The following is a 22,137-nucleotide window of genomic DNA, read 5'->3' on the forward strand; positions in this document are numbered from 1 at the left end:
CTTCACAGCGAACCTTCAGAGTAGGCGTGGCAGTTTTCTAGCAGAACTACAGTGGTACCTTGGGTTAAGTACTTAATTCGTTCTGGAGGTCCGTACTTAACCTGAAACTGTTCTTAACCTGAAGCACCGCTTTAGTTAATGGGGCCTCCTGCTGCTGCTGTGTCGCCGGAGCACGATTTCTGTTCTCAGCCTGAAGCAAAGTTCTTAACCTGAAGCACTATTTCTGGGTTAGCGGAGTCTGTAACCTGAAGCGTATGTAACCTGAAGCATGTGTAACCCGAGGTACCACTATATGAGAGAAAGGGAAAGAGAGGCAAAATGGAAATGTTTTGCCAACAGGGAGATACTTTGCCTGAAGAATTTTCTTCCAGTCATTCCACAGTCTGGGGGGCGGAGGGCTTTGTTAGAATAATGGCTTGTAACCGTAAAGGCAGCTCACTACCCATATAAAAGAAACTCAGGCTCAAAAGATGCTACTTGGCTCTGTGGAAAGATAAGGGCTTTCATTCAGCTACAATAGTTTCTTTCCTCAGCTCTCCCACCACCACCCGGGCACCAGAAACACAAACAAATGTATGAGAGGGAGAATTCTAGAAAGTGCAGCTTCTCCCCTCGCAAGGTACATGAGAAGCTAACTCGGGTGGATAACTGGTTTCCAAACATCTCTAAAGGGAAGTTTTCCTTCTGCACATATGTTTTCCCTCTGCACATAACTGTGGCCTTATGGGAAGCATTGCTTCTTTTCTCTTGCATTCTGGGAAGTCTTGCTTATAATCTTTTCTCTGTTTCTGCACACACTGTACGAACCTGTTCCAAACACCAAGACATTCTCTCATCGTTCAGTTCACCTTAAGTTCATGGTGACTTGTTCTCCATGCATAGCTGACCACATCTATAGAACTTGATTATTGTATTCTTTCATGTTATGATCAATCATTAGTAATTGTTTTATGCCATATTAATCTTTAGTTATTATTAATTAGGAGGTTTCATGCTTGTCTAGTCCCAACCTCGTTTCCCAGCCTTTAATCTACCAGTGATTAATGTTCACATGTAATTCCCACCCCTCACATGTAATTCCCGCCTTGCATTTGCATTAACCAATCAGCATTAAGTTTCTTTGTGTTTGTATCAACCAATCAGCCACAAGCACACCTGTGGCAATGTTTGTAATATTCAATAAAAGAGAGTTCCCGGGACTTTCCCGGCAGACGCCTCATGACACCCACTACTCGTCTGTCGTGATTTTCATTCCTACACATCTCTCAAAGGTTATATAGCAGCTCTTTTGCAGTCTGGTCCTGACAATCTTGGGAGGGCCAAAACCTGGGTCCCTTTGTGGCGGGTGCTCCATCTCAGGGAGCAGCCAACTTTGATTTATCATATACCTTTGTACATTTGTCAAAGAGATCAGTTTGCTTGAAAGGAACTTGAAATTGTACCAAAATCCTTACAAGATGTTGATGGGGAGAGGATGCCACCGCGTGGAGGTTTTGTGTCTCTGCAGTCTTGGAAATGAATCTGATGGAATGAGTCAGCATCAACCGTGGGGAAGGAGAGGAGCTGTGATGTACATTTTCCTGGGCAAGAGCTTGATTCTCCTTTCAAAACTTTGAAGGCTGAAGGTTAGGCTCTCCCTTCTCCCCCTAATTCTGGGTATTTTAAAATCTCAGTGAGTCAGGTGGCAAGGAAGCTACTAGAATTTGAGGTTTCCCTACATGTCCTAAGGCAGCTGGCCCCTTCCCAAGTTATCTTTATGCAAAAAAATAAAAAAATAAAAAAATGTCACAACCTCTGATGGATCTGATAATGTTCGCGTTCATTTGAACTGCATTCCTAAATGTACAGCAATGGGACAGTATGGCTTGTTTATCAGTTTCCAACCTCTCTGGCTTGCCATTGATCTCTTGTAAAGCACAGCTTTTATATTATAGGGCTATATAAGAACATTATGCTCTTCTGTTTTAGTGGCTTGGCAGCCCATGACAAACGATTAATGGAAAACAATCCCAGCTTGAAATGGAAGTTGGATCATACATGTCCAGCTGTGGACAGTGTGTGCCACAAAGGGGAGGTGGGTGGGGGGAGATTCTGTTTTAAATTTGGCAGGGGGGAAAGAGGGACTGATCTCCTGCAGCTGTCTCCAAGAAGTAGCCTTAAGGAGATGCAAAGATGTCCTTTTGCTGTTTTTGGCCGGGATGTGTGTGAGTGGGAATTGGATGTGTTGACACAAACATGGTCTTAGCCTGCCAGCCGGCCCTTACTCTACCTTTTGTTTGTAAATTAAATCTATATGATTAGAATCACAATTTTGTCTCCAACCTTCTTTTCCTGCAAAGAAACTCACGCTAAGGTGCTTTATTGAAGTTACCAGCAGCTGGCAGATGTCATATTATAGAAGCAGAGAATTATAGAGTTGGAAGGGGCGCCAAGGATCATCTAGTCCAACCTCCTGCAATGCATTAATCTCTACTAAAGCATCAATGACTGAAGACCATCCAACCTCTGCTTTAAAAACCTCCAGTGAAGGAGATGCCACAACTTTCTGAGGGAGTCCATTCCACTGTGGAACAACTCTTACCACCATAAAGTTCTTACTGATGTTTAGTTGGAATCTCGTTTCTTGTAACTTGAAGCCATTGGTTGCAAGTCCTACCTTCTAGAGCAGGAGAAAACAAGCTTGCTCCATCTTCCATATGGCAGCCCTTTATATATTTAAAGGTGGCTATCATATCACCTCTTTAGCAGACTAAATATATCCAGCTATCTCTCAACTGTTCCTCATGAGGCTTGGTTTCCAGACCCTTGATCATCTTGGTCACCCTCCTCTGCAGATGTTCCAGCTTGTCAATATCCTCCTTAAATCTCAGCACCCAGAACTTCTTAAATCACAGCACCCAGTACTCCAGGTGTGGTCTGACCAAGGCAGAATAGAGGGGTACTATTAGTCCCCTTGATCAGGACACTATCCTTCTGTTGCTGCAGCCTAGAATAACATTAGTTCTTTTTGCTGCTGCATCACACGGTTGACTCACATTAAGCTTGTGGTCTACTAAGACTCCTAGATCCTTTTCATATATATTGCTGGGAAGACAGGTAGTATAAATTTTACTTAGGGATAAACTACCAGTAGGATCCTGTACAGGCATTTTTTAACAGGAGGGGAAAGGTCAAAGCAGCTGTGGAGACCCTGAATCAGATTTGGGCCATGACTTTTATGGCAAGTGCATGTCGGATAAATAGCAGTGGTGGTGTGAGCAAGGGAGGAGGAGGATTTCAGCTGGGAAAATGGCAGTGTCCGTGTTTATAGCAGCCTTCATCAATCTGGTGCCCTCCAGAAATTTTGGACTACAACTCCCACATGGTGGCTGGGGCTGATGTGAGTTGTACTCCAAAATTTCTGGAGGCACCAGGTTGTTGAAGGCTAGTGTAAAGGATTAACTTCCTCTTCTGCAGCTCCATAGCCCTGCTCTGTTTCAGGTTTCTCTGCAGCCACTTTAAGAAAAGAAAAAACAACAACTTCAAGAAAGCCAGTGGAAGGACTTATCATAATAGGGGCTTTGGCTATGATTAGTGGAATGGTTTTAGAAGGAGTTTAGGTATGACTCAATTGCTCGCTCTTGTGATACCTTTCTGGCAACTGTTAAAAGACATTGTTTAGGAAAGTTTCCATGAAGAAACTTGCAATTGAACTGAATAGAAGCCAGAATAAAGGCAAAGTGTGAGACACTAGACCCTTGACGGGTAAAAACATCAATAGTTGAGTCTCAGGATTAGTGTTTCTAAACATGTTTCTGGACAGAAATTTAGATCTTAATTACAAAGAACTGTTGGGTCATTTACTTTTGGCCGCACTAGCAGCTGTTGAACTAGAAGACACGTAAATGTTGACCAGTGGTACCAAAATGCTTTTGATGTGATTTTTTGGAGAAATTAACACACAAACTAAGGGTAGGCAGGGGCCAGAAGACAAAGGACTCATTCAATAAAAAATGGAAAGCGTTTACTGATTACACAAGTATAAAGGATAATGCCTGTCCTCTAGCCTTGCTATAGGCTACACTATGGATCTTTTGAAGTTACTTTCTCTTTTCATTTTGAAACCCTGTAAAGGAGAAAAAGAATAAAGATTATCAGTATGTATAATAATTGAGCTATCTTAGGCCTCATGTTAATATTCACCCTTTGCATTTTATTTATTTATTTATTTATTTATTTATCGCTTCAATTTGTATTTTCAAAAATGTTCAGTCAAGAAATGTAAAATAATTATGGTAGTTGACTTCTATCAAGTCTAAAACTCTTTTGGGAAGGAGCTTAAATGCTAAAAGAATTGCAAATGAAAGAGGCTCAGGCTGAATCCAATGGCATGATCAGCAGTCAAGGATGTTGGGAGTTGTAGTATAACATAAGAAGGGCAACCTATTGCCTATTCCTGGTTTACATGGCAGCCTGCTTATCTGTGATTTCCACTGAAGTCAATAGCTTTACTGCAGAGTAGACTTGCATAGGATTGCATTGCACAAGCAGTTCAAGAGCTGAGTGTTCAGAAGCTACTCAAATTAATAACTACTGTTCAGCTGAGGAACAAAATAGTGGGGTAAGGTGGGTGGGCATTAAAAACACTTATAATGGCCAGTAGGATCATTTAGATGGGCTTCTGTGCTCCAAATGTCTGTATGGACCAATTTTTCTACCAAATTAATGGTTATTTTTATTATATATTTATTTATACCTCACCTTTTCCTCTGGCAGGACTCAAGATGGCTTAAAGATAAAAACAAGAATCGCTAAAAACATGGAAAAAAATCAATAATTAAAAATGATTAAACACTGAAAGAATTAAAACTACATACACATAAAAAATCTATTTAAAACTTACAAATAATTATGATAAAAACAGTGCGGCACCAGCCCTTTCATTAAAAGCAGGCAGTTTCCAAAAGCCTGTTTGAACAACAGAGTCTTCACCTGCCGGCAGAAGGACAGCAAGGAAGCAGCCAGTCTGTCTTCTCCATGGAGGGGATTCCAGAACCTGGGAGCTGCAACTGAGAAGGCCCTTTCCTGCATACCCACGGGTGTCTGTGGGATCCCCCAAGAGGAGCTCTTTAACACCTTGGCAGATCTTGAACAGTACACCAATGTTTGTATACAATGTGTTGAATGTTTAATTCTAAAAACCAAAACCATCCATTTTAGTATTGGATGGAGATTGCCTGGGACTCTTGAACCACCCCTTGTCAGGCCAACCCTGCCGTGCAGAACTTGAAAGAGCCCATTCCTGTCTGGAAGGTAGTCTACTTCACTAAGGGAAGCGTTTGTACAATTCATTTATTCACCCAGTTTTGCTTTAGCCCCCCACTCAATGCCGTGTGGCCCTTGGAAGGTTGCCTAGTGGGGGATGTGGCCCTCAGCCTGAAAAAAGACGCCCCATATAAACAAGTTTCTCACACACCCTTCAAAACTTCACCCCTAGACCAGAGGTTTTCAACCTATTTGGGTCCCTGTCTCCCTTGACCAACTACATTCTTTCTGTGGCACCCTTGTGGGGCCCAGGAGCCCATTTATGTCACCCCTTGCCTGCAGAGCTGACAGCTCCTTACCCCTTTTCAAACACCCTCCTTTGGAGAGTGATCCCTCAGTCTCCCTTCTTCTCCTCTCTCCTTGGGAATCTTCTGGTCTCTGAGCTGGCCCCCCCCCCCCGCCCCAAAGAGAGGTGCCTCCTCTCATTGCCCACAGGGCCCTGGGAAACACCCCCTGGCCAACCCTAGAGGCACCATTGAGTTTATATCCAGGGCTGCTGCAACAAACAGCTGTGCAATCCTTTGGGAGGCAGCGATGCTAGAGACCATAAGAGGAGGCCATTGCAAGGGATGGAAGGGAAGAGGGACAGAGGCCAGTGTTGCTTGCAGTCGCAGCACCCCTGTGACCATCATTCAAGGCACCCCAGGGTGCCACGACACAGTGGTTGAAAACCACCGCCCTAGGCGAAATAGATCTCGCTGGGCTAAAGCCGTGACATGTTGCAGATTCTGCGCGCTTTCACGTCAAAGAAAGCTCATTCCAAACAACAAATGGGCGCAACTTTCCGGCGGCAGGACCCGATCGAGCCACTTGGTGGCACCCTGAGCTCCTCTGACGCAGCTGCTCGCAACATATTCCTTTTGGACGGGAGGGGCTGGGTTTCTCCCGGGCGCCGCCTCCCTCGGTTCCCCCGCGCGCCCCGCCCTCGCCTCCCAAGGGCCGGGACCAGAGAAGTGTTGTTAAGTTCTGTCAGAGTCGCGGCTGCAGCGAGAGAAGAAAACTTAAGTCTGTGGGGACCGAGCGCCAGCACCAAGGTAAGGAAAGGAGGGCCTGCGCTTTCGGGAAGGGGTTGCTCGTGAGGAAGCCCGATGCGTTGCGGGGTTGTGGCTTTTTTTATTATTACCCCCGGGCGCCCTAGCAGGTGCGGATGGGGACCCAGAAGAGATGCGTTCTCTTCCTCCCTCCCGGGCAAGTTTTTCTGTGCGCCCTTGGTGCGTTCGCGCCTTCTGAAGTTTTGTTGAAAAACGCACACTCGGGTTTTGATTCCTTCTCCCGAGGTTATTGACTCCTTGGTCGGAGTTTGCTCTGTTTTGATCCGGACGGCAGCCGAGCGCGGGGCTCCTGTGCCTGGCGCTGGCCCTGCGCTGGCCGGTACCCGCCATTGGGTCGCCTTGCCTGCTTGGCACCTGGTGCTGAACGGCCAAGAGGCACGTCCTGGCGCTGCTTGTGAAATCGTTGCCAGAGTGTAAACGAAGCAGAGCCGGGCGGTTTCGGTTTTGCTGCGCAAGGGGGGCTGGTAACTCTCTGCCTATGCCCGGAGGAGCTCATTACCGCACATCTTCCGAGACGTAGCCAGGGCGCGGAAAGATTCTGTGGCTAAGCCTTGGCACATATTATACCTAAGTGGCTCTCCCAGGGAGCCTGCTCTCGGTATGGCAATTTCGTCCTGCTTTTCAGGGACTGGTTTCGGTATTCCCCACCCGATTCCCCACCCGAAGCAGAGGCAGAAGCTCAGTCTTCCCTTGTTATTTCCAGTCACCTGACTGCATTTATTCCTTGGCTGGAATATTAGATCATGGAAGTTTTCAGTCTGGTTTTTACTTTTTCTTTAGAATATGGGTTTAGTTTTAGTGTTTATGATGGGTGGGGTTACACCAGTCATCTGTCTGTTTCATGTTTGCATTCCTAAGATATTCAGCAAAGAGGTCCTCCCACCATCTAAGAATGGGTAGGCATTGTGCCAAAGCAAGCCCTGGTAAGTGGGGTTAGGATTGTAGCCTAAGACTCCTATCCAGGAGAGGGGAGTTGGCTTTTAAGTGGGGGAGGACTTTTTGGGGCACAGCGGGAGGGAGGGAGGGAGAGACCTGCTCTTTCTGCAGTGGGTCCACAGAATCCCCTCCCTCTAGTGAAACTTTGCCTAAGTGCCAAGCCCACAGGGACAAGAGATGTTGAGTTAGCAAAAGATGCAACTTCTATGGGAGAAGAGGAAGCCAGACAGAACTTTGTGAAAGAGTCATGCTCATAGAAACACTGTGATGTAATGGGGTGGGGCAATGGCTGGGTGACCTTTTTTGACATTTGCTCCGCTGACAACATCCCTTGGTTTTTCCACTTGTCTGCTGAAATGACAAGGCTATTTTACTCCCTTGCCTGACCAACCTGTTCCCAGCCTTGCTGATTCCTTTCTGTCCCAGTCTCCCTTTGCTGTTGTTCCATCCCATCTCCCTAGATCTGTCAAATGCAGTCATTTTACAGTAAAATATTTAACCTTCTCTTCCATTTCAGCAGAGATTACCATTCCCATCCCTGGGATTCCCCAGCCTAGTTGGGTCACTAGGACTAAAAACTCTGAATTCTTCCATGCATGGCCTGGATTTCGTTGGCTTTTTACACACACACACACACACACACACACACACACCTCAAACAAACAAACTAGACATGGTTGCTAAGTTTGGTCATGTTGTTCTCACATTAATCCTTGAGAAGAAATGTATTACTATTAATAATCCTTTAAATTTCTTTTTGGACTGGCACTCACAAATAATCTGTTGGTTTTTTTTAAGTCAACAGATTTATTACCCAGAACAAACATGTATACTGTATAACCAAAACCTCAATTAAAATTCATTTTTGTATCCATCACACACTGGACTTTCTCTTAAGTTATGGCCCACTGTTGTACTATGGGCCACTTTAACTGGCAAACACACCTCAGATTGGAATCTGTAGTTTGAAACTCCCTGCCTCTTCACTGTATTATTTTAGATGCCTACTGAAAATGTTTTTGAAAATGGCCTTGATTGAGCATTTATTCTTACTTGTTTATGGAGTGGTTATACAACAATGAGCATTTATCTTGCATTCATCTTGGCTGGCTTGTGGGGTGTTTGAATGTCTTCCCATTAGTCCTTCATTCGTTTTACAGGCTTTAATGTATTTCCCTGTCACTTTTCAACATTTAAAAATGTTGATTCTTTTTTTATATGTCGATTTGTTGCTCTAGAGCAGAGAGGGCTTTAATCCACTTTAATTAGGGAAGCCTAAATCTACAGTATGCATTGAACTCCTCCTACATATTAGTGACAGTCTGGAGTCATGAATCTTAATAGTGAGCTTGTGTAACCAAAGCAGGGCTAGGGAGTAGCAAGAGGGAGATGGATGCTTGGAGAAATTCTAAGGCTTACAGGTAATCTTGGCCTAACTGCACTGGCTACCAATTAGCTTCTGGACCCAATTCAAAGTACTTAAATGGCTCAGGCCCACAATACCTGAAGGACTGCCCCTCCCCATATAAACCACCCTAGTTTCTGTCTTCTTCATCTGAGGCCCTTCTCATATGCCTCCTCCACATGAGGTCTGGAGGGTGGCAACACGAGAATGGGCCTTTTCATCCTTGGATACTTCAGTTCTTTCTTTCTCACATATACATTTGTTTCTTGTAACAAATCAGTTGCAGTGAACACGTGAGATTCCAAGGATATCTGGGGGCTGAGAATTCCCTTGAGCTACATAGAATGTTGCCATATTTCAGGGCAGGCAGTTTGGGCCCATTTAGCCCATTGCTGTCTTCCATGATGATTGGCAGCTGCTCTCTGGGACTTTCTGCATACAAAGCAAACGCTTTGGCTTCTTGAAGCTGTAGCCCCACCCTTTCCTCAGACATTTTTAAAAACAGAGTTATAGAATCTCTTCAGCCCCAGGGCAGGGAGGTTGATCGCCAGTCCTTCCCAAGCAGCTATGCTTAGTAAAGAACCTGGGCAACGTGTCCTGCCTTACCAACCTGAAGGTTTTTAGCCACTCTGCATCTTCTTGGGCATTCATTTGCCTAAGGGGATTCTTCTATTCATCCCTCTTTTGAACTTTCAAATAAGGACCTGAGAAATAGTAACTATTTTCTCTTGGCCTCTTTGAGAAAAGAACATCACCTAGCTTTGAAGACCTAGATTTAAATTGAAAAGCTCCTGTTTGCAAAGGTCTAAGTAGCATGGCTCAGGTATGCACATGTTTAGAGATGGGAAGGCCTGGGAAAAAACCTGGTCCCCCATTTTTTCTGGGTTTTTCCCCAGGCCTTCTCATGCACCCTCTGCTCTAAAAGGCTGGCAAGCTGAAGAAAGAAGACTCAAGCTTAGGCTGAGATCCGGTTGCCACCTACCTGGGCATAAGCCCCATTGAACACAACAAGGCTTACTTCTAAGGAGACATGTATTGGCTTGCTGGGTTAGCAACCAGATTGGCCCAAGGCCATGGTGGGAATCAAACACATGTGGTAGAAAAAATATTAAAACATGATGTGTTTTTTTACAAACGCAAGCCAAATCTAACCAGCCACCGTATTTGGTTTGAAACAAGCTGGGTGGTGGTAGAGGAGGAGGACAGTGAGACCAGCAGATCAGCTGAAGCTCCTCAAATTGTGTACAGGACTAAAACATTTCTGTGGCACAGGTTTGCTGTAATGTTCCTGATCAGTTTCTTCCCAGGCATTTGTTCTTCTTTTCCCAACTTACATCTTCTGGAGCAGAAGGGAGCAAAGCGAGTGAGGAAGCATGACTTGACTTTTCCATTCCGATTGATTCCAACTTGGCTGGGAGTTTGGGATTCCTTTCCCTCAATTGACCTCTTTGTTTCCCGAAGTCAGATGGGCAGGCGGGGGCTACACATAACAATTTGTGCTGAGATGTGAAATGGCTAACACTCTTTCCTACTCCCAGGTCTGGGAAAGGCAATTGGATTTAAAAAACCTTTCTGTGTAAACATCCACACACCCTGAATGTGTGCATTAATACAGCATGCACACACACTGCACCTTCTCAGCTGATCTGTGCCCAATTAGTTACATATTATTACATTTCTATATCATCTTACCCCACAAGAGCTCATTGCAGGAATATGTGCTTTTCTCCACTGCATTCACTCCTCGAAGCAGCCTGGTGTGATAGGTTAGGCTGAGTGATAATAACTGGCCCAAGTTCACCCATTGAAGGATGGCTGAGTGGGGAGTCTGACAATCTAACCGCTACACAACTCTTGTTACCTCTTCACTCATCAAATCAGGAAGGAGCAATTTGCATCCCCATCAGGGCACTGGGCTAAGCAGAGAGGTCTCTGCCCCATCCCAGTGCTGGGTCTACCTTTATTCTTTTTTCTGCCTCTCCCAAGTGGGGGTCTAGTAAGGATGTGGGTGAGAGAGAGAAAAATGTACTTGCAGGACTGGGCAGAGAGTTACCGTATTGGCCTGAATATAAGCCTCGCTTTTTCCCCAAATCCCAACCATGAAAAGTTAAAGTGCGACTTATATTTGCAACCTTACAGTATGCATATATTCAGATATTTTTTTCTCCCCCCCCTTTCCAGTTTTAAAGATGCAGCTCATATTTGGGTGCGGCTTATATTCGGGCCAATACGGTACCCACCCATGACCCAGAGATTCAGCATGGGCTCTGTGATGTGGGTTTTTGAAAATAGTTTTTAAAACTCTTTGCAGAAATAGCTTATAGGGGTATTGGAAGGCCTGCTTATATGGTTCTGAGCAAAGTGTCACATAATGTAAAATAAAAGGTCTACTCCAGTGCTGAGATTTATAAAGAAAAACTGTCAATTATTTTTTGTTGCTGTTGCCAAGATGAAGCTTGAAAATATTGGTGGATTGCATCTGAAGATGACCCTCCCCGTTAAATATTATTGTACAGTATACCCATACCTGGGGGAAAATGTTTACTAAAAAAGCAATTAAAATTTTAAAAAAAATTGCATTCAGAACATCGAGTATAAAAGCGGTGCTGTCTTGTGTTGTCTGCCTTTTGGTCAGCACGTGCAACATGGCTTTTAATCAGTCCTTGTGATGACTGCCTCTATAAGGGAAGCTGCTGGTTTGCATCAGCTCCCTGCAGACACCTGCTGACTTTCTCCACAGCTTCCAGAAGCCGGAAGCTCTCCTTGGCAACTGGCATAAGGTACTCCAGTCGTGAGGCAGAAATGTTTCCTTGTCGTGAAGCTGCACTTGTTGAATTTCTTCCAGTTCTGTTGCTGTAAAAGGCTTAGAAGCCTTTGCTGGGAAAGAAGTAGGAAACAATCAAAGCACTTGGCAAGAGCAAACAAACCTCTTTCACTGACACGACTACCCCCAGCTCTTTCTCTCAATTAGAGCTGTACTTCTGGGGCCTTGTTGGCAGAGGCTTGGAGTCTGAGCTGATTGAGCTCTTCTCTGTGCTTTGCTAGTTTCACATTCTCCTAAGCCATCTCTACTATTTTAAAAGGGTAGCTGCATTAGGGAAAACCAGTTTGTCGTGCAGAGGTCTGGCCCTTTAGTTTAAGGATTCAATCCAAGAGCAATATTGAAACAACACAAGAGAGGTGTGCCGCAACCCCCATCCCCCAGCCCTGACACTGCAGTAACAACCATTATTTTAAAAGAAAATGGAACATTGGACCTTCTTTTCTGACTCCAAATGGTCTGGATATGACATCCACAAACTGAGAAAGTCAGTATGATAAGTGACAAAGCAAATTTACAGAGCTCCGTTTGTACAGTGGTACCTCGGGTTACATACGCTTCAGGTTACATATGCTTCAGGTTACAGTCTCTGCTAACCCAGAAATAGTGCTTCAGGTTAAGAACTTTGCTTCAGGATGAGAACAGAAATCGCGCAGTGGCGGTGCGGTGGCAGCAGGAGGCCCCATTAGCTAAAGTGGTGCTTCAGGTTAAGAACAGTTTCAGGTTAAGTACAGACCTCTGGAACGAATTAAGTACTTAACCTGAGATACCACTGTATGTGTGTTGAAGCTACAAAAGGTGCGGGGTTGGGTCTGAGCATCCAGACCAGAGGCATTGGGGATCAAATTTAGGCATCAAAACTTTCTTTTTAAAGGAAATGAACACTGTGAGTAGCAATCAACATGTTCTGAAAATCTTGATGCCAAACTTATCCGTAGGACTTTTTCTAGTTTCTGCCTTGCTCCTTGATCTTGATGAGGAGCAAGTTACTTTTTTTACTGGTTTTGCTAAAACCACGAACAATTCTTGCATTATTATACTGGAACATTATGTACATGTGCACTTCAAGTTTCCTAAAGTATCCAGCACATCAACATACAACAATGCATACAACTCTGTAAAAGTGCTTAGGTATCTATATTTACAAAAATTATATTGTAGAAATGTAGTACTGTATTGCATGGGGCATGACTTTTATATGATATATGTTTGTTCCTGCTTATAATTTTGCATATGATTAGCCAGGCTTTCTTTTTCTTTAACCAGCAGTGCATGAATGACTTGCACTTGATGGAAAGAATGGTTCAGTGTGGACAAATTCCATGCATACATCTGTTTAAAAAGGATTGCTCCTCCATCCCCAACTATGAGTGCTCATCTTATTTATTTCATGAAATGCATCACCCAGAAAAAGCTTCTTTCACTTGCAGAACAGTTCAGTTTCTGGTCCTGAAGCCTCTTGCTAAAAATAGACTGATGGAACCGTGAGGCCTTTCCTGCCCTGCCCTATTCATAATAGGAGGTGTCATGTTTTTCCTGCCCCAGCTTTAGCTCTGAAAGGGATTTTTGTAAAGTTTGCTTGAGCCTGGGAGCAGAGCAAAAACTTTGCATCAGGATTCAAAATGTCCGGAGCCCCCCAGCTAAATGCAGTGTTATATTTGTACCTAGGAAAGGAAAGAGAATAGAGAGAGAAAAGAACACTGGGGAGTGACTTGAGGAGAGTTTTATGAGAAAACATGAAAGGGAGATGGAACTATATAACATATTGGTGTACGTGTAACACTGGAGAATTGTGGTTGGATTTCCTGTAGTTTTAATGAGGTCCTTCAAATTTTTTTGAACCAATGTGGGGCCAGGTGGAGGAGGTATTTACTCCCCTCCCTCCTCTCTTGAAGCTCCAATTTTGGAGCCCCCCCCCCAAAGGCACCAAAGCAAAACCCAAAAATATCAGGAGATCTGATTGCAGAACTCCTGTGTAATATGTAATCTGTCTCTAAATGGCTGGCTGGGACTGATGGGAGCTGTAGTCCAAAATGAATGGAGGACATCAGGTTGAGAAAGTCTTCTATAATGAGGAGGATAGTAAGACACATGGACTAATAGCTGCAGTGGCTGTTTGCAGATATGTTACTGAGGGTACAGTCCTAAAGCAGACTTGCCTGGGAATAAGCCCCAATGGACACTGTGGGAGTTCTGGGTTGTAACCAATCAAGTTTTACACAAGAGTAGACCCATTGAAATTCATGAACCCAATTTAGTCATGTTCCTGAATTTCAGTGGGTATATTCTGAGTAAAACTTAGCTGGGTACAGCCCAGTATTGTTCATGTTTTTGAAAACTTAGCCAACAGAAACGTTTGTATAAGGCACCCGCCGGGTTCCAAGTATAAAGAAAAGCATAGCTATCAACTTTTCCCTTTTCTTGCGAGGAATCCTATTCGGAATAAGGGAATTTCCCTTAAAAAAAGGGAAAAGTTGACAGCTATGAAGAAAAGTATTAAGGAATAAGGGCAGAAAACAAAAGCAGGCGTTTCCCATAGATCTTTTGTCTTTTGCAGAAGTCAGAAGTTTTGCTTTTAGCTTTGGTGTCTCATGACCTAGAAAGAATTGCAGCTTGTGTTAAGGCCGATAGGATCACAGTGGACGCTGTCCAAAAAAACTTTTGTCACTTTCAGAATTATTCAGTTTCTGGGATCTAGAGTCTCTTGCTAAAAACAGACTGGTGCAAGGCCTCTGCTGCTGTTCACTGCACTATTCATAGTATGAAATGCCATGTATTCCAAGCTCTTACATAGGCAGCTGCTTTATACGGACTGATGCCATTGGGTCCATGTAGCTCAGTATTGTCTACACGGACTACAGCAGCTCTGCTGGGTTTCAGACAGGGAATCTCACTCAGCCCTGCCTGGAGATGCTGGGGGTTGAATCTGGAACCTTCTGCATGCAAAGCAGATGCTCTACCCTTGAGCTACAGCCCTGAAAGGCTTTGGCATTGTGCAATAAAAAAGCAGTTTGTTTTTAAGGTGCCACAAGGCTTGATTTTGCTGCAACAGACACCTGTTCCTCTAGAAACCTAGAAAAAAAATCAGAAGCTTTCCCATTCTCTCTCTCTCTCTCTCTCTCTCTCTCTCTCTCTCTCTCTCTCTCTCTCTCTGGGACCATTCCGTTTTAGGCTCCTCCCCTCCTGACTCCTTTTCCAAGGGAAGAAGTAGGACCACACCTAAGTCCTAAATCACATGTGACTGTGACTCAGCAGATAATTAGTGAGTCCCTGAACAGGCTTTTTTTCCCTTGAGAAGTAGATGGTACTGCTATGCTGTACTTTCAGTTCCTGGTGTGCTGGGGACCTTGTGATGGTTGTGTGGGAACAACTGTTCAACAAAGCTACATGTTGGCACTTCAGCCTTCACTCAAGGAGACTGATTAAGGCTACAATCCTAACCCCATTGACCTAGGAGAAAGCCCCACTGAATGTAGTAGGGCTTACTTCTGAGTAGATGCGATTAGGCATGTGCTATAAATGCTTTAAAGAACCACAGACTGTGTAAAAGAGTCCAGTTAAAGGCAGAAAACACCAAGGATGTATGCCAAGCAAGCCATCGCTGGTGGTTAGACCAAGGTTGCTGCAACAAGAATGCAAGAGTGACATGTTTTTAGCTCTGGCGCTTTGCTAACTTACTTCCTCCCTGTATTCGGCTTCTGATTCCATGGTTTCTGAAAAGCAAATGCAGTTGCTGGTGACAATGCGGGGCAAAAAGAAGGAAGTGGTTTTGTCTCTCTCCATCTCTCCCCGCTATACACAGATGTGGGAAGTTTTCTCTCTCTCGCCACAACAACAAGCTCCATCGGCTTGTACTGCCTGCAGCGGAGTGATATGAAGAAGCCATGCTTTGTTTTCAGGGAAACAATTGCTATCTTGAGAGGTTGAACAAGGGGAGTTTGTAGTGGACAAACATAGAAAGTACAGCTGTATCTTAGAATGGGGTGACAGCAGTGGTGAGTCAGAGGGACAAGGGAGTGAGAACTACCAGGCAGAAGACAGCTAGCTCTGTTGCATGCCTGTTGGCTTTCTGGATGCGTAGTGTTCTGCCTCTCTGTGACATGGGTGCCTCCGCGACATAAAGCAGTGGTGCGAAAAGCCTCCTGGTACGTGAGAGAAGTCTGCTATGTGCTGCCTCTCTACATCAGCCCGTCCTCTGTCTTTGGGAGGGTCATAGCTGGAGTAGATTTCTTCCACGTGACATGGGACTCCTCAAGGAGTTGCTCTGCAGTGGCTCCTATTGCAGAAAGCTAACATGGGAAGGTGGACATTGTTGGTTTCTATTTCCCTCACTGAGCAGCAACTGCAGTCACAAGACATTGTTTTGCATTCCACAGTCAGAGTTACTGTTGGATTCCCACGGGAATGGGAGACTGGATGTGACGTTCACTGGTTTCCTGTTTTTCACTGTTCTCTCAGTGTTCTTTGTTTCCGAGAGGAGTTGCTTCTCTGCTCTCACAGAGGCAAGATGCATGTTTGTATTCTCTCAGCATAGAGTGTAAATAAAAATTGAATGTAGCACATACTGCTTATCCTTCTGCTGTGTGACGACGCTCTGCTTGGGCTCAATATAAGACGAGCCTGTATCAGCTTCAGATGGGCCGAAGCTGGTCAAAATCTCACAGACATGGACTGTTTACTACACACCAAAGCCAACTTCTGTTCATTTCAACCTAAATCAGTCTATTCTGTATGAACACATTATCTGAGTTTTAGCTAGCTGGCTGTAGTGTAAGCTGAGAGTTCAATTTATTGAACTGACTTGGTGTAGAGAAAAGCAATGAGCATGTACCTCCCCTCACTTCCTGCACCCAGTTTTTTAATTGATTGTACTTTTATTTCAAAGTACAGACACATTTTTCATAATATTGCGCCACCTGGAGCTAAAAAGGTATCAGCAAGAGGCCTTGGTTTCCTCTGGAGTATCAGTGGTGAGCCATTTCCATTAGGCCATGCCGATTGTTATTTTGTTCAGTTTAGCATTTCTTGCCGGATAAGACTTTGTAGTGCTCTTATTTTTTTGTCCCCTGCTGGGATCACATCTACTCGGATGGTCCGCCCCCACCACTTAATGGATCCAAATGGTTTCCAGAGAGTGGTAGGGGATGCTTTATCCCATGTTGATGGCCTTTCAGCTGATTCCCTGGTGGCCCGCTGGAATGCGGAGTTAACCAGGGCTATCGACTGTCTGGCTCTGAAACGCCCTCTCCGATTGCATGGAGCCCGGACAGCCCCGTGGTTTTCTTCAGAGCTGAGGGCAAGGAAGCAATCACTGAGACAGCTAGAGTGGCAGTGGCAGAAAATTCATTCTGAATTGGACCGGACACGGGTTAGAGCTCAACGTCGAGCCTACCAAGTGGTGATAGCGACGGCAAAGAAGACTTCTGGTCAAGTTGCATGGAATCAATTTCAATCCATTACCCCCAAGGATGTGGACAGGCTGCTTGAACGTGTGAAACCAACCACCTGTCTCCTTGATCCTTGCCTATCCTGGCCAATAAAAGCAAGCCGGGAAGGGCTGGGCGATGGGCTCTGCGGGGTGGTGAATGCTTCTCTCTGTGAAGGGAGCCTTCCCAGACCCGCTGAAAGAGGCGGTAATAAATGCTTCTTAAAAAAACATCTTTAGATGGGGCCAATATGGCCAATTATTGCCCAGTCTCAAATCTTCCATTCTTGGGCAAGGTGATTGAGCAGGTGGTTGCTGAACAACTCCAGGTACGCCTGGAAGAAGCAGACCATTTGGATCCCTTCCAATCAGGATTCAGGCCTCATCATGGGACTGAAACTGCCTTGGTCGCACTGGTTGATGATCTCCAGTGGGCTAGGGACAAAGGTGAGAGCTGTTTCCTAGTTCTGCTGGATCTCTCAGCGGCCTTTGATACAGTCGACCATAACATCCTTCTGGACTGTCTAGAGGGGCTGGGAGCTGGGGGCACTGTTATATAGTGGTTCCGCTCCTTCCTCCTGGGCCATGTTCAGAAAGTGGTGGGGGGGGATGAGTGTTCAGACCCCTGGGCCCTCACTTGTGGGGTGCCTCAGGGTTTCGTCCTCTCCCCCATGCTTTTTAACATCTACATGAAGCCACTGAGAGAGATCATCAAGGGGTTTGGACTGGGTGTCCATCAATATGCAGATGATACCCAGCTCTACCTCTCTTTCAAATCAGAACCAGTGAAGGCGGTGAAGGTCCTGTGTGAGTGCCTGGAGGCGGTTGGAGGATGGATGGTGGCTAATGGACTGAGGCTGAATCCTGACAAGACAGAAGTACTGTTCTTGGGGGACAGGAGGCGGGCTGGTGTGGAGGACTCCCTGATCCTGAATGGGGTAACTGTGCCCCTGAAGGACCAGGTGCGCAGCCTGGGAGTCATTTTGGATTCACAGCTGTCCATGGAGGCGCAGGTCAATTCTGTATCCAGGGCAGCTGTCTACCAGCTCCACCTGGTATGCAGGCTAAGACCCTACCTGCCCGCAGACTGTCTCGCCAGAGTGGTGCATGCTCTAGTTATCTCCCGCTTGGACTACTGCAATGCACTCTACGTAGGGCTACCTTTGAAGGTGACCTGGAAACACAACTAATCCAGAATGTGGCAGCTAGACTGGTGACTGGGGGCGGCCAATGAGACCACATAACACCAGTCTTGATAGAGCCAACATACTTGGCTCCCAGTATGTTTCCGAGCACAATTCAAAGTGTTGGTGCTGACCTTTAAAGCCCTAAACGGCCTCGGTCCTGTATACCTGAGGGAGCGTCTCCATCCCCATCGTTCAGCCTGGACACTGAGATCCAGCGCCAAGGGCCTTCTGGCAGTTTCCTCATTGTGAGAAGTGAGGTTATAGGGAACCAGGCTGAGGGCCTTCTTGGTAGTGGCGCCCACCCTGTGGAATGCCCTCCCATCAGATGTCAAAGAGATAAACAACTGCCTGACATTCAGAAGACATCTGAAGGCAGCCCTGTTCAGGGAAGTTTTTAATGTGTGACATTTTAGAGTATTTTTGTTGGAAGCCGCCCAGAGTGGCTGGGGAAACCCAGCCAGATGGGCGGGGTACAAAAATATATTATTATTATTATTACTCATTTCAGTCTTTATGCAAATCTGAAATGCAACTGATATGTTCATAATTGCCCCAATAACCACCTGTCTCATGAGATTTCTAGGCAGGTCTGGAAATATGTATTTAACAACAACAACAAAAGTTCTGTTCTGGGAGAGAGCAGCCGAAGAGAGCCCAGATGTGGTCTGTTGGCTTTCTGAAGTGTGGGTCGAGGGGAAGCAAACCTAATTCTGGTGCAACACATGCTACTAACAGCTTCCTTTCTAGTGCTCTGCTGCCTGAGGAATATGATGATGGCTACCATAAATGAAATGTCAATGCATGAGCTGATCAGCATTTTTTGCTGCTGTGTGTAAGATGCCTAAGAGCTGGTTGTGAGTAAGAAAGAGCGTCAGCTCCTCTGAAACACCAGCTCCTGACGTGGTGAAAATGCTCCACCAAGATACCCTCAATTACATTTAATATAACACTTGTCCGGGTAAACTAGGAATAGTCAAAACAGATTCTGAAGCTGCAGGGATGGGGGGTTGGCTGGTGTATTCTTGATCTAAGTGCTGAAATCATATGCTCTTTTAATGTTGTTGAAGCCAGAAACTCTCTACTACGCCCCCCCCTTTCCTCCCAAGGAGAGACTTTCGTCCTTCATTGAAGAAGTTTGTGGTGTGCTCATTATGAAAGAGAGTTCCCCTGGCTGAGTTGCAGCCTGTAACATTATGCTGTTATCGGACAGGGTGCTGAGCACACCCAGATAAGCAAGGCAAATGGAGGGAGCTCGCAGAACTCACATGGACCCAGTCAGACTAGACTTCCTCCTGGTTTTGCATCCTAAGCCGTGAACTTAGTCATTGGCTTTTTCCAGTGCTTTAGACGAGTCTTTAGATTCTTCCTTATTATTGGAGCCAACCACAACTCCCCACCCGTGAGGCTACGTGGTTAAATAACTTCCTTAGTCATTCACCGTAGGGCAATGATGGATATAGTTACCTGAAATAATGCCTTCTGCCATATGGACCTAACTACATTGTAAGATCCTATGCCAAAGCCCTGGCTTAAAGTGCCTCTGCCAAATGAAGTGTGGTGGGAAAAACCAGTTGGCCCTGGGAATTGACTAGTGAGAGGATCATTTTAGCACTGGCACCCTGCTCAGGGACTGAGTTTCCTACAGAGTTTCTTCCACCTTCATAATGGCCTTTTGGGTACTAGGAGGTGAAGATGTTCCTGTTCACTCCAAGCTTCTAAATACCCTGTTTTTTATGGTCTTAGTTTTAAATTGAGCATTAAATTGTATTTTTAAATTGTGTCACTTTTGTTAATTGTGCTGTCCCTGCTCTCCCAGGCCACTTTGTGAGCCATCCATAGAACTTCTTACGATGGGGCGGCTTCATAAATGCAGAAAACACAACTTAACAGATAAATGTAGACAAGGTGGTGACTGGCGGTTTATTCTGCTGCTGCAGCAGTTGCTGTTTAATCTAGATGAAGCCCTTGGACACAGAGGCTTTTCAAGCACAGAGCTCCCTGTCTTTCCTTGGTACCGCCTTACTTCATACTGTAGCTGCTGCCTCCAGAGCATTCTCTTTGAGCCGAGTGTGTTGGGAGGTGGAGTTCTGCGCCACTCCCTTTGCCTCAATTAGTCTCATGCTTGAGGCCTGACTCAGAGGGACCCGCTGCCAGGTTGGAGAGCCAAGAATAGAACAAACTCTGCAGGAAGAGATATCTGTATTGCAAGTGGCACCAGTGTACACAAGGAGCTGCAACCTGCTTAATAGTTGCACCGCCTGTTTTCTTTGCTAATTGTTGTACAGTAGTACCTCTGGTTAAGAACTTAATTCATTCTGGAGGTCCGTTCTTAACCTGAAACTGTTCTTAACCTGAGGGACCACTTTAGCTAATGGGGCCTTCCGCTGCCGTGTGATTTCTGTTCTTATCCTGAGGTAAAGTTCTTAACACGAGGTACTACTTCCAGGTTAGCGGAGTCTGTAACCTGAAGTGTTTGTAACCCGAAGCATTTGTAAGCTGAGGTACCACTGTACTGTCTACCGAGTTTGTACCTCAACACGGAGCATGTGCTTAAGATGCACCTATTTGGGTGGTTGAATATTGGACTTCCTGCTCTTCTTCCATATTAAAACAACATTTATTTTTTACTAAAATATATTGGAACTTTGCAAAACCACAGCTTTTTAGTGTTAGATTTGTATGACACATTGGGTGGGGATGTAATCCTTCTGCCAGGATTTTGGCATCCAAGGCAGCTAGCATTAAAAAATATAGATCTGTAAAAATACAAACCAGTCAAGAGAAAGAGAGGCTTAACTAAAGAATCATGGCAAGAAAAATTGACAGACCATGTAGAACTGGCAAAACTGACATATAAGCTACGGGACAAGGATAACTGTGACTTTAAGGATGAAGGGGAACCCTTTACAAAGTATCTGAAGACGCAACAAAGTGAACTGGACTCCTTGGCAGGTTTTGAATAAACATTCACAAACTTTTAATTGATAATAATCAGCTAAATAGTTGATCTATACAACTTTGTAACATGCAGAAAACAGCAGTCTCAGAGAAACCAAAGACTGGAACTGAGGGAAGTCAGGGGGTGGGGCGGGTGGGTTTTACGTGGGAGGGTGGGGCGGGTGGGTTTTATGTGGGAGGGTGGGGGGAGGGAGGAAAAATGGGGGGAAAACAAGGATGATATGCTTTTGGATAATATTTCTTGTTTTAATTTTGAATAAAAGAACTTTATAAAAAAAAGAGAAAGAGAGGCTTGAACCATCCCAAACGTACATATATCTGCCAGGGTGGTGGTAGCGACAGCAGGGGGAATATAAAATCTGTAGAGTAGTGGTATTGCAACGTAAGTAGGTCTCCCATCTAGCAAAACATTTCCAAAATGATTTCAGGAGGTGAGTTAGGCCAGTAGAAATGGTTGTTTCAAATCCTTTGATCATTGTCTGTTGGTTCTAGAAATCTGCTCTGTAAATCGCTCTTTAAACATAATGTAAACAAATTTTCAAGGATAGGAAAGGGAGGTACATAAGACATCATTCTACTCTTGGCACTTTGCCAAGTACAACAAAGAGTGACGACTGGAATGTGACCTTGATGACAAATGATCATTAGAGAAAATTACCTGAGTGCGTTTAAGTATTTGTATCTGCTTTAATCTTGACTAGTTCCTGTATGGTAGCTCCACAGTATTTTGGTACTTGGACAGAGAGGTCTTGCACCATCTAGTTTTGTGTTTATTGTTTAGTTGTTACAACCCCCCCCCCCAACAACTCTGGCAGTTTCTTTTTAATGCATGCTATATTTCTAAGTACTGTACTGGAATAGGAACCACTATTTCCTCCATTCCTTTGGCTTTGCTCTTGCTCCCTGGCCTGCCCAGGGGGCCTTGATAATTGTTCTCACAAATACCCCCTTCTGGATTTCAACAACACACACACACACACACACACACACACACACACACGTGCCCCGCTCCAGGCAGGTAGGGATGTTCCAGTCACCCATTACCTGTT

General features: G+C 45.0%; 1 protein-coding gene across 1 annotated transcript in view; it reads left to right on the forward strand.

Moving 5' to 3' along the window:
- Positions 1 to 6,196: 6,196 nt before the first annotated feature.
- The window catches only part of LOC309336851 (protein lifeguard 3-like), a 34,660-nt gene continuing 18,719 nt past the window's right edge, over positions 6,197 to 22,137 (forward strand). The window contains exon 1 of the mRNA XM_081853277.1: positions 6,197 to 6,338. The gene's annotated coding sequence lies outside the window, so the exon portion shown is untranslated. The remainder of the gene's footprint in view (positions 6,339 to 22,137) is intronic.

The sequence above is a fragment of the Podarcis erhardii genome, assembly GCF_964252035.2.
Source record: "Podarcis erhardii genome assembly, chromosome: 1".
NCBI classification, from domain to species: domain Eukaryota; kingdom Metazoa; phylum Chordata; class Lepidosauria; order Squamata; family Lacertidae; genus Podarcis; species Podarcis erhardii.